At 42.6% G+C, this 10,798-nt stretch overlaps 1 non-coding gene across 1 annotated transcript; it reads right to left on the bottom strand.

Moving 5' to 3' along the window:
- Positions 1–9,690: 9,690 nt before the first annotated feature.
- On the bottom strand, positions 9,691–9,829 carry LOC112878361. The gene has a single exon (XR_003225694.1). It is a non-coding gene; the product is annotated as a small nucleolar RNA Z247 (small nucleolar RNA).
- Positions 9,830–10,798: the final 969 nt, after the last annotated feature.

Raw genomic sequence — 10,798 nt, 5'->3', positions numbered from 1 at the left:
TATTAACATTGACAACCTGTATATTTCACCGTGTTCATCACCATATACCAGAGATGGATGATCGAGTCTACACATACAATGAAGCTAGCTAGGCCACGGGCTACCCCCAGCTGAGGATTAGAACCTTAATTATATATATATAGTCCATCTTAACCAGCTTGCACACATCAACCCTTCCTGCATGCTTAATTATGTGTATGTTCAGTTCATCAATCGATTAATGGAAGCCCTTGCTTACTAAATCAGCTGTCTCCCTGGCAACACGCACAGACGGTTACACGCACAAGTATATAGTATATACCTGCGGCGGTTGAGGGCACGGCGGGGGCGCGGTGGCGGCTCGGGCCAGGGGCACGGCGCGGGCCGGGGGCGCGGTGGCGGCTCGGGCCGGGGGCACGGCGGGGGCGCGGGCCGGGGGCGCAGGCCGGGGACGCGGCCGGGGCCGCGGGGTGGGGGAGCGGCGGCGGCGCGGCGGGGCCGGGGGCGGGGGCGGGGGCGCGGGCGGGGCCGAAATTGAAGAGCGCGTGTGGGTGTTTGGGCGGGGGCGCGGGGCGCGTGGTATATATTCCCTCTTTGCCGAGTGCCTCCGATCTGTGCTTTGCCGAGTGCCACAGATCGGAGGCACTCGGCAAAGAGGTGGCTTTGCCGAGCGCCACATACAGGCACTCGGCAAATAATTTCAATTTTTTACACCTATTTGCCACCAAACTTTTTTGCTGTGATACTTACATTACATGCAACAGTATGTGCAATTTGTGTCCATTAATCGAAGTGTTTCCTATATTTCATCAATTTATTTCATGTTATTGAATTTCTTGTAATTATTAAAATTTGAACTACAAGTCACACGAATAATGGAAAATAATGAATAAAAAAAATGATATTCACGTTATTGAAGCATGCGTTGAGACATTATCGAGAAAAAAATCAGAAATTTTAAATTTATTGTCCACGAAACATGACGACGAACTTATTGTTCAGTTATTTTTAAAATGTATAAAATGCAAATATGGTCCGAAAATTATGAAACTTGTCGAGATTTAATGATATCATATGGGGAACCTATGATAAAAATCTGACGAGGTTTCGTTAAAGTAAAAACATACGATGCTTATAAATTAAAAGTTTTCCAAAGAGGTGTATGATTTTATATACAGACCGATTAGGTGTTAAGCATTGTAGATTGCAAACTTTCATGAAATCTTATAAAAATTTTATCACAATATCCTCATATGATAACATGACATCTCGACAAGCTTCATAATTTTCCGACCAAATTTGCCTTTTATACAATTTAAATACGACTCGAACACAATTTAGTCGCCATATTTTGTGAATAGTAGTTCAAAAATTTCTGGTTCTTTTTTCCATAAGGCATCAAAGCATGGTCATTAACATAAATAACAATTTTTTATTTATTTTTTCCACTATTCGAATGACCACGTAGTTCAAATTTGAATTATTTAAGAAATTCAATAAAATAAAATAAATTGACGAAATATAGCAGACACTTTGAGAAATGAACCTAAATTACATATGTTGTTGAGGAGAATGTAGGATGACAATAGAAAAAAATTAGGACAAAATAGAGAAAAAAATATGTACATTTTGCCGAGTGTCATGGCCAGGCACTCGGCAAAAAGTCTCTTTGCCGAGTGCCTGTGACGTGGCACTCGGCAAAGAATGACGCCGTTAATTGCGTGGCGCTTGTTTGCCGAGTGTCCTCCTTTGCCGAGCGCCCGACACTCGGCAAAGTACTCTTTGCCGAGTGTTTTTCTTTGCCGAGTGCCGGGCGCGCGGCAAAGGATGCGTTCACCGTGTGTTTTTCTTTGCCGAGTGTAGCACTCGGCAAAGAGTCTCTTTGCCGAGTGCCCGATATTTAGCACTCGGCAAAGCCTCGGACACTCGGCAAAGACCGCGTTTCCGGTAGTGATTTGCGGCTCTGCCCATTTGACCACCCTTCCCCTGTGTCAGCATGTTAGGGGAGGACCGAATTTGCACTAGTATACAAAAACAGATCATCACCGCCGGTCCATCTATCGATTGCTATAAAATGACTCATCTCATCGTTTGAATTAAACATCTGAGACCGGCGTCATTGTTTTTATTGCAGACGGTTCCAGTGAATGACCGCCGTCTAATAAAGGATCAAGCTAAGCCATGTGGGTCGCAAGTTCATTTGGGATGGGCTGTCAGGTATGTTCGTTTATTTTCGCCCGTAGTAGCGATGTGTGCTGCACAAATTGATCGAACGGGTAGGGAAAGACTATCCTTATCGGTTAAATTGCCAAGACAGTATCCTCATTGTGTGCTACAGGTTCTGAATTTGTAATCAGAATTGCAAAAACCTACTTAGTTAATATTTTCATGGAATTGTAATCAAACAAAGAAACTCACCCCAATTGATCGAATATTCTGAAACAAAAATATTACATCCCTTTTAAAAGATTACATCATCCCCTGTTAGAAAATCTTCTGATGATAAAGCCGAAGTAAATGGTCCCAAAGATATTTACAGATGACAGTGATACTTACGAGCACTCTGGTGATGAGGAAATAGAGTAGCATCTGGAAATAGCAAAGCACTATGAGATATGTCTTTCAAACTTATGGTGTTTTTGATTTGTCGTCAATTTTATCTATGCAACATGTTTTTCTTGCTACATCACAAAAACAAATTATATGCAAACATTCAAGAATAAGGTCACCGTGGCAAAAGACACATATTCTGAAATTAGGCCTCTTGAAGCACAATTTAATCCGAGTGCGAAACGAATCGCTGCATATGCTTGTTTTCCTCAACGTGAAACTGAGACAACTCCAGAATGCTGAATTTCTGGACTGAGACGATCGACAATGATGCATGAGCCACTTAAGTCAATGAGGTAGCTACGCGAGACCATTTATTATATTTTGTTGTGCTGATCTTTCGTGATCAGAGATCCAGCAGGCCTGTCGATCGCTAGCCTACTCAATCTACGTGCAACGACAAGCTTGATCATGATGGTACGTACAGGTGCAGCAGCAAGGATCAGGCAACAGGGCCACCTACCACCTGCTGAGTCTGCATCTGCGAGACCATATGGTCGATTGCGTGCATGGCTAAAGACTAGCCATGAAACAACACATTGTTGATCTTACGCAACAATCCAGCTAGTTTCTAGGGCTATCTTTTAGGATGATCATCTGGGCCATCGTCCAATAGTTTTGAACTACGTACCTGGACAGTTCTCAAATAAAGCCGGATTATTATTCCCCGGGCAAAAGCAACAGCTGCGATCGATGTTTGTCATCAGCTTGTATAAAAAGAATGAAGCTGGGATGCGATGCAAGTACATGCTATTAGCTTAGGCTGAGTTGAGGTGCCATTTTGATGTCTGCACGGCATGTGCAAGTAATAAAGCTAAATAATAATCGAAGGGCCAGAAAACGACGTCCACCAAACTAGAGATATGGCCAGAATATTTACCACGACTTTGCTAGATCGATTGCCTCCTCGCCGGCATTCCTTCGGCTTTAGCTCGCTTGAGGCGCTGCTGGTAGCAAGCTAGGTCATGGTGATGCATGCATATGTTATTAGAAAGAGATCATATGCTTTCTTTCCAAACAAACAATGCATTGTGTTCACACTGTCACACACTCACACTAGCTAGATAAGGTTACGTAGAGCTAGCGGATTATTATGAATGCTAGATGGTGATCTTAGCTTGCAAACTTAATGTTTTTGCGAAATGTTGCATGGTAAGCACTTTTTTAGAAACAAACAAAGTTCATACAAATGAAATTTTCATCCAAGAAATTTAAATTAATTTGCGTTTATACTAATTAATTTTGTGGAAAAAGACACGGGACACATAGGCTTTGGATGCGATGCAGGAGGAAAAAGTTGAACCACCGCACGCTCAAGATCGATCGTCCAGCATACACGTGCCAGATAAGGCCACGGAAAACCGTTGAACCATCGCGTAAGAAGACGACGTCGATCCTGTGGAAACTCGAGAAAGAGACTTTGACTGCGATGCGACGAGCCGGCGATCGATATCGATGCCGCCTGGCTTTATTGTGACGCGGCGCAAGATTTTTGATGACCAGGCGATTGAGCCGCGCCATTGATACAAGGACACGAACAACCAGGAACAAAAAGGACTAAAGTAGCAGATAATATTGTATAATTACCTTTTGAATTAGTAAAAAGAATGCAAGTTGGTCTTGTTATTGATGATCAAATCTTACGGATAACAACCCACTAGCTAGTAAGTGCATGATGACTGGGTAACAGGCCGGTTCAACAGTCATTCTCGAAAGAAAAAACAGGTTAAAACAGTCATAAATAAAATCTATCTAGCAACTTGGGTATAGCTCACTTATATAACTAAGCTAGACCAATATCAATGAGGTGTTTTATTTTATTATTTTCTAATAGTGCCACGTCATCTAAAATGCTTTGAGTAGATGAACAAAACAAAACCGTACAATAATCTATAGGTTATGGAAATTTTCATTAACGTCACCACGTACCTCTTGGTTGTTCTCGTTGATGGATCAGACGGCGCTTCTCCATGCATGCATACCGCCAGTTTTTCTTGCGTTCACAAGAGGTCAGGAGGAGATCGATCGGTAATTAACATAATGTCCCCTGCATGCAGTGTCGACTAGGAATAATGCATAGATACCGCAAATAGGATTATTGGGTGGTGTCGATCAAATATCATCTAGCAAAGTGGCGTTTCTCCATGCCTTAGCTTCCAAGTGTCAACGATCTAGGTTCGCATTCCATCTAGATGGGCCCGAAAACGTACCAGAAACGACTCTTCCTAGTTCATCTGTATGTGGACCACGGCATTGGCTTGCTGACTCTCTTTATGGGTCGGTAGCTAGCTCTAACCTACCTTTGATTCAACAACGACTTACTTCCGTACGTGTGGCGCATACCATATTTAGAAACCAAGCAAACGCTTCAATTCCGTCAGCAGGGTACGCTGCATGAACCTTGTTCTTGTCGGAATGGGATTACATGTTTTTTTCATTCCCAAAGTTTGCAGATCACCATGGAAATAAATGGGACTACTTGTTTTTAACGTTCGACATGCACGAACAAGACATAACTTAACTAAACACATGCGCGAGGGTAAGCGTATGCTAGGAGTCAATTAGATGCACTCAAAATCAAAGTAGACTGGATAATGACACTTGTACTACTACTATAGCCATAGCCAGCTACAATTCCTACACGGAAATCTGGGCAGCTTCGATCGTACAGCAGGATCGGATCGGAGAAACCCAGGAGAGTTTGCACGAAATTGGTTGTCACCTTGGGATATCCAAGGTACGACAAGGACGACAATTCCGTTGAAGATTTGGGAAAGAATCGACAACGCGTTGGATCCACACCCACCTCATCGATTTAATGCAACGACGACACGCATGACTTTAGTTTGACGACTTGTCGAACCAAAGGATTCGTACATCATTGCATGGACACACGGTAGACAATTGTAACAAAAGCAAAAAAGGGGCAGCGAACAGTTAACTTTGCAATCAGTAACATGTGCACGCATGGTAGGAGTTTCTACCTGTACCTTCGTCACTACGAGTATTAAATAACCGCAAGTAGTATTATGGAGAACAACAATCCATTAGCTATAATAATTAGTCCATAAACGACTTCCTAGCCGGATAGATATGTAGAAATCAGAGGGCAGTAGGAGGAACGGTGTCGCCCTATCTTGGGTCGATGCACCGGCTGCGTGTTGATTCAATGATCAGAGAAAAGCTCTCCTCATGGCGTTACATATATACGTGAAACAACGGGAGGTTCGGTCAGGACTCCATTACAAGGAAATCTAATATTAACAATTCTATCTATAGGAGTCCTGGACCAATACATATCCTTGTTACTTCACGTTTACAATCAATGGAAACTTATCTAATTATAACCTTTCTTAACAGCCTCCCTCAATCATAACCTTCTGAGGTTAAGATTGGTCTTGAAATTTTCAAATAATCTTACAGATAAAGACTTTGTAAAACCATCTGCAATCTGATCTCCAGACGGGATGAACTCAATCTCCAAAAGTTTCTGAGTTACTCGTTCTCTAACAAAATGAAAGTCAACCTCAATATGTTTGGTTCTAGCATGAAACTTTGGATTAGCTGACAAATATTTAGCACCAAGATTGTCACACCATAATTTTGCTGCATGTGGACTTTTAACCTCCAATTCTTTGAGTAAAGTTTGTACCCACATAATTTCTGCAGTTGCATTAGCCATAGCTTTATATTCTGACTCTGTACTAGATCTTGATACTGTAGCTTGCTTACGAGCACTCCAGGATACTAAGTTTGATCCAATAAATACAGCAAATCCACCCGTAGATTTTCTATCATCAACATTACCAGCCCAGTCGGCATCTGAGAATGCACTTACTAATGTTGACACTGAGCGATGTATATTTAATCCAAGCTGAGTATTTTGTTTAATATACCTTAATATCCGCTTCACAGCTGCCCAGTGAACAGTAGTAGGTGCATGCAAAAACTGACATACTTTATTTACTGAGAAAGCAATGTCCGGCCTTGTGAGAGTTAAATATTGTAACACCCCAACTATACTTCTGTATTTTGTAGCATGTTCTGGATCTAACAGTGACCCTTCATGTAAGGATAATTTCTCACTGGTAGATAGAGGGGTAGATACAGCTTTGCAATCTGTCATTCCAACTTTCTTCAAGAGATCCGTAGCATATTTATGCTGAATCAAAAGAATACCATTCCGTACCTTGTTCACTTCTATTCCCAAGAAATAATGAAGATCACCTAGATCTTTCAAAGCAAAATCTTTTTGTAAATCTTTGAGTAAAGTTGTCGTAGCCTGTTCTGTCGAGCTGACCACAATAATATCATCAACATATACAAGAATATACATAAAGATTCCTCCCTTGTTGAAAATAAACAATGATGTATCAGCTCTTGAAGGCCGAAAACCAAGATCAATAAGTTTAGTGCTAAGACGAGAATATCATGCTCTTGGCGCTTGTTTTAATCCATACAAAGCTTTGTCCAATTTACAAATATAATTTTCCTTGGATTTTTCTACAAAACCTGGAGGTTGTTGCATGTAAACTTCTTCTTCTAATATACCATGCAGAAAGGCATTTTGAACGTCAAGCTGCCGTAAGCTCCATCCTCTAGACACAGCTATAGACAAGACAGTACGAATAGTAGCTGCTTTTACCACCGGACTAAAAGTATCCTCATAATCAAGACCATATCTTTGCTTGAAACCTTTAGCTACCAATCGAGCTTTATATCTGTCTAGACTGCCATCAGCTTTACGTTTGATTTTATACACCCATTTGCATCCTATAATATTAATACCTTTCTGAGGAGGGACCAAGTGCCATGTTTTATTTTTAATCAAAGCATCATATTCAGTTTGCATAGCTGCTTTCCAATGCGAATCACTTAAAGCTTCTTCAACAGTATATGGTTCGCCGGTAGAAGAAAATAAACTGTATCTAACAGTGCCATCAGTACATACCTTATCTTTGCGAATTCCGCTTTGCAATCTTGTTCTGGGTCTTTGTGGCGCAGAAGATTCTGATGACATCCCTGTTGGTGCTGAACCATCTGATCCTGTTGGCACTGAAGGCGAGCCGCTGGTTCCCCCCATGCTCGCAGGAGGAGGTAATGTGGCAGCGCTAGTACCGCCCGGCAGAGGTGTGGTGGCGGGCGCCGATTCACCCGGGATAGATTCGCTCGCACCTGATGCCGCTCCAGATGCCTGATCAGCTGCCGATCCCAAGGCAGATTCACCAGCCATATCAGCCTCATGTCCTGCGTCTGGTGAACATCCGTCATTTGATATGTTTCCTGCAATCAAGTGAGAATTTCCTCCCTGTTGCACTGCAACAAGATCATTAGCAATTTCTGCTGGATGATTAGTAAATTGGCCTACTAAATGTTCTTCTCCATGAGTCGGATTTAAGAGAGTTGGATGGAGACAATGGATTTCAGATCGAAGACGAGCTCCTGCATTGGGATGAAGTTTTGAAAAGGGGAAAACTGTTTCATCAAAGACGACATCCCTAGAAATATAGACGCGACCAGTGGACACATCTAAGCACTTATATCCTTTGTGAAGAGTGCTATAGCCAAGAAAGACACATTGTTTAGATCGAAACTGAAGTTTGTGAGCACTATATGGACGAAGATTAGGCCAACAAGCACAGCCAAAAACTCTCATGGACGTGTAATCTGGTTTTTGCTGAAAAAGTAATTCGAGAGGTGTGCGATATCCAGTGGTTCTACTAGGAACACGATTTATCAAATATACTCCAGAAAGAAACGCTTCATCCCAAAATTTAAGGGGCATTGATGCATGAGCAAGAAGAGAGAGCCCTACTTCAACAATATGACGATGCTTTCTTTCAGCAAACCCGTTTTGCTGGTGAGCATAAGGACAAGAGACATGATGAACTATGCCTGCTTTAGTAAAAAATGAGTTAAGCTTTTGATATTCACCACCCCAATCTGTTTGCATGGCCAAGATTTTTCTATTAAAGAGACGTTCAACTAAAGCTTGAAACTCTTGAAATTTCTGAAAAACTTCCGACTTAAATTTCAGAAGATATATCCAAGTAAATTTACTAAAGTCATCAATAAAGCTCACGTAATATTTTTTTCTACCAACTGATTCTGGCGCATCACCCCAAACATCAGAGAACACAAGTTCCAAAGGAAATTTTGGGGTACTAGATGACACAGGGTAGGGAAGTTGATGACTTTTGCCTTGTTGACATGCATCACAAACTGTTTCACTAGAGGATTCTCCTAAACATGGGAGATTATTGCTACTGATAACTTGTTTAACAATAGAGGAGGATGGATGACCAAGACGGCTGTACCACCTTGACTCAGGTAGCTTGGTGGCACTCATGGCTTGTTTTATTGAAGATGCAGGAAGAGGATATAGGCCTTTGTGACATCGTCCCTTAAGAAGTGTATTCTTCGTTGCCTGATCCTTGATCAAAAAGAAATTGGGGTGAAATTCAAGAAAGGCTGAGTTATCAGTAGCAAGATGATGAACTGAAACAAGATTTTTCTTGGCTTGTGGAACATAAAGAATATTTTTTAGATGAATATCACGACTAGGAGTGTGAACAGTAGTATGGCCAATATGACTAATATCCATACCTGTCCCATTTGCTGTGTAAATCTGATCAGACCCATGGTACTTGTTCTTCATCGTCAGCTTTTCCAATTCACCTGTCACATTATCGGTGGCACCAGTATCCATGTACCAATTTGTGCCCACCCCATAAGAGTTTGTGGCCGCAGCCACCAATCTCTGATTTGGCACATAATCTTCATCGAACCTGTGCCAACATTCAGCAGCAGTATGTCTTCTTTTGAAGCATACCTAACACAAGGGCTCTTCATCGGATGAAGCCCTTTGACTATTGTTGTAGTTGCGGTTGGAGTTGTAGACACCACCACGCCCTTGGCGTACTCCAGGGCTTCCACGACCACCATAGCCGCCGCGAATTCCATTGTTTCCTCGGCCTCCTTGCTGCATGTAGCCTCCACGAGACTGGCCACGGCCGCGGATATTTTTCCCGCGACCATGTCCGTGACTAGCTGCGTTGGCCGATCCTCCCTGGTTCCCTCCATAGACAAGATCCATACAAGTTTCAAAACTGAGGAGCTGTGAATAAAACTCACCAAGAGTGATTGACTCCACTCTAGTGCAGAGAGACGTGACGAGCGGATTGAAATCTTCGCCAAGCCTGGTGATGATGTACTCGATCAATTCTTCATCTTCTAGCGGCCTTCCTGCCGCTTTCATCTCGTCGCCTAGGGCCTTCATCTTGCCGAAGTACTCCGCGATGGATGAACTCCCTTTTTGGGTAGTCGCCAATGCAATTCCTGTGTTCACGGTTCTTGCCCGCGTCTGTGACGCGAACATGTATTCTATGATCTTCCATGCTTCTGCCGCCGTTACACATGTAGCAACCTGCGAGAGGATGTCCTTGGACAGGGAATTAAGGAGATAGCTAAGGACCTGCTGGTCCGTTGCTTCCCAATCCTCCAGTGCCGGATTTGGCACTCTGATCTCCTTGTCATCGGCGCCTTTGGTGACAAGTTCTGCAGCGGGTGGTTGAGAGGCGCCGGTGAGGTATCCTTGAAGACGAGCACCACGTACTGCAGCCCGAACTTGCGCCTTCCATAGCGCATGGTTGGACTTCGTCAATTTCTCGGCAATGGGCTAGCCGAGAAGAAGATTGGAGGCGGCAGATGAGCTAGCCATGGCAGATGCAATCTATTTTGACTAGATGGCTCTGATTACCATGTAGAAATCAGAGGTTAGTAGGAGGAACGGTGTCGCCCTATCTTGGGTCGATGCACCGGCTGCGTGTTGATTCAATGATCAGAGAAAAGCCCTCCTCATGGCGTTACATATATACGTGAAACAACAGGAGGTTCGGTCAGGACTCCATTACAAGGAAATCTAATATTAACAATTCTATCTATAGGAGTCCTAGACCAATACATATCCTTGTTACTTCACATTTACAATCAATGGAAACTTATCTAATTATAATCTTTCTTAACAAGGTAGTCATAATAAAGCACGAAAATCTTGCAGTACTAGTTGCGTGTTAACTCAACTTGAGAAGAAATCATTGGGAAATAAAAGAATGTCATCCGGGTAACATCCACACTTCGTTTTAGAAATATATAGCTCCATATTGAACAGAGTAGCTAAGACGTCGGTTCAGGGGTCTTTCTCATAAAC

The sequence above is a fragment of the Panicum hallii genome, chromosome 9 (assembly GCF_002211085.1).
Source record: "Panicum hallii strain FIL2 chromosome 9, PHallii_v3.1, whole genome shotgun sequence".
NCBI classification, from domain to species: domain Eukaryota; kingdom Viridiplantae; phylum Streptophyta; class Magnoliopsida; order Poales; family Poaceae; genus Panicum; species Panicum hallii.
The sequence above is the reverse complement of the archived record's forward strand: the minus strand, read 5'-3'. Positions and strand labels throughout refer to the sequence as shown.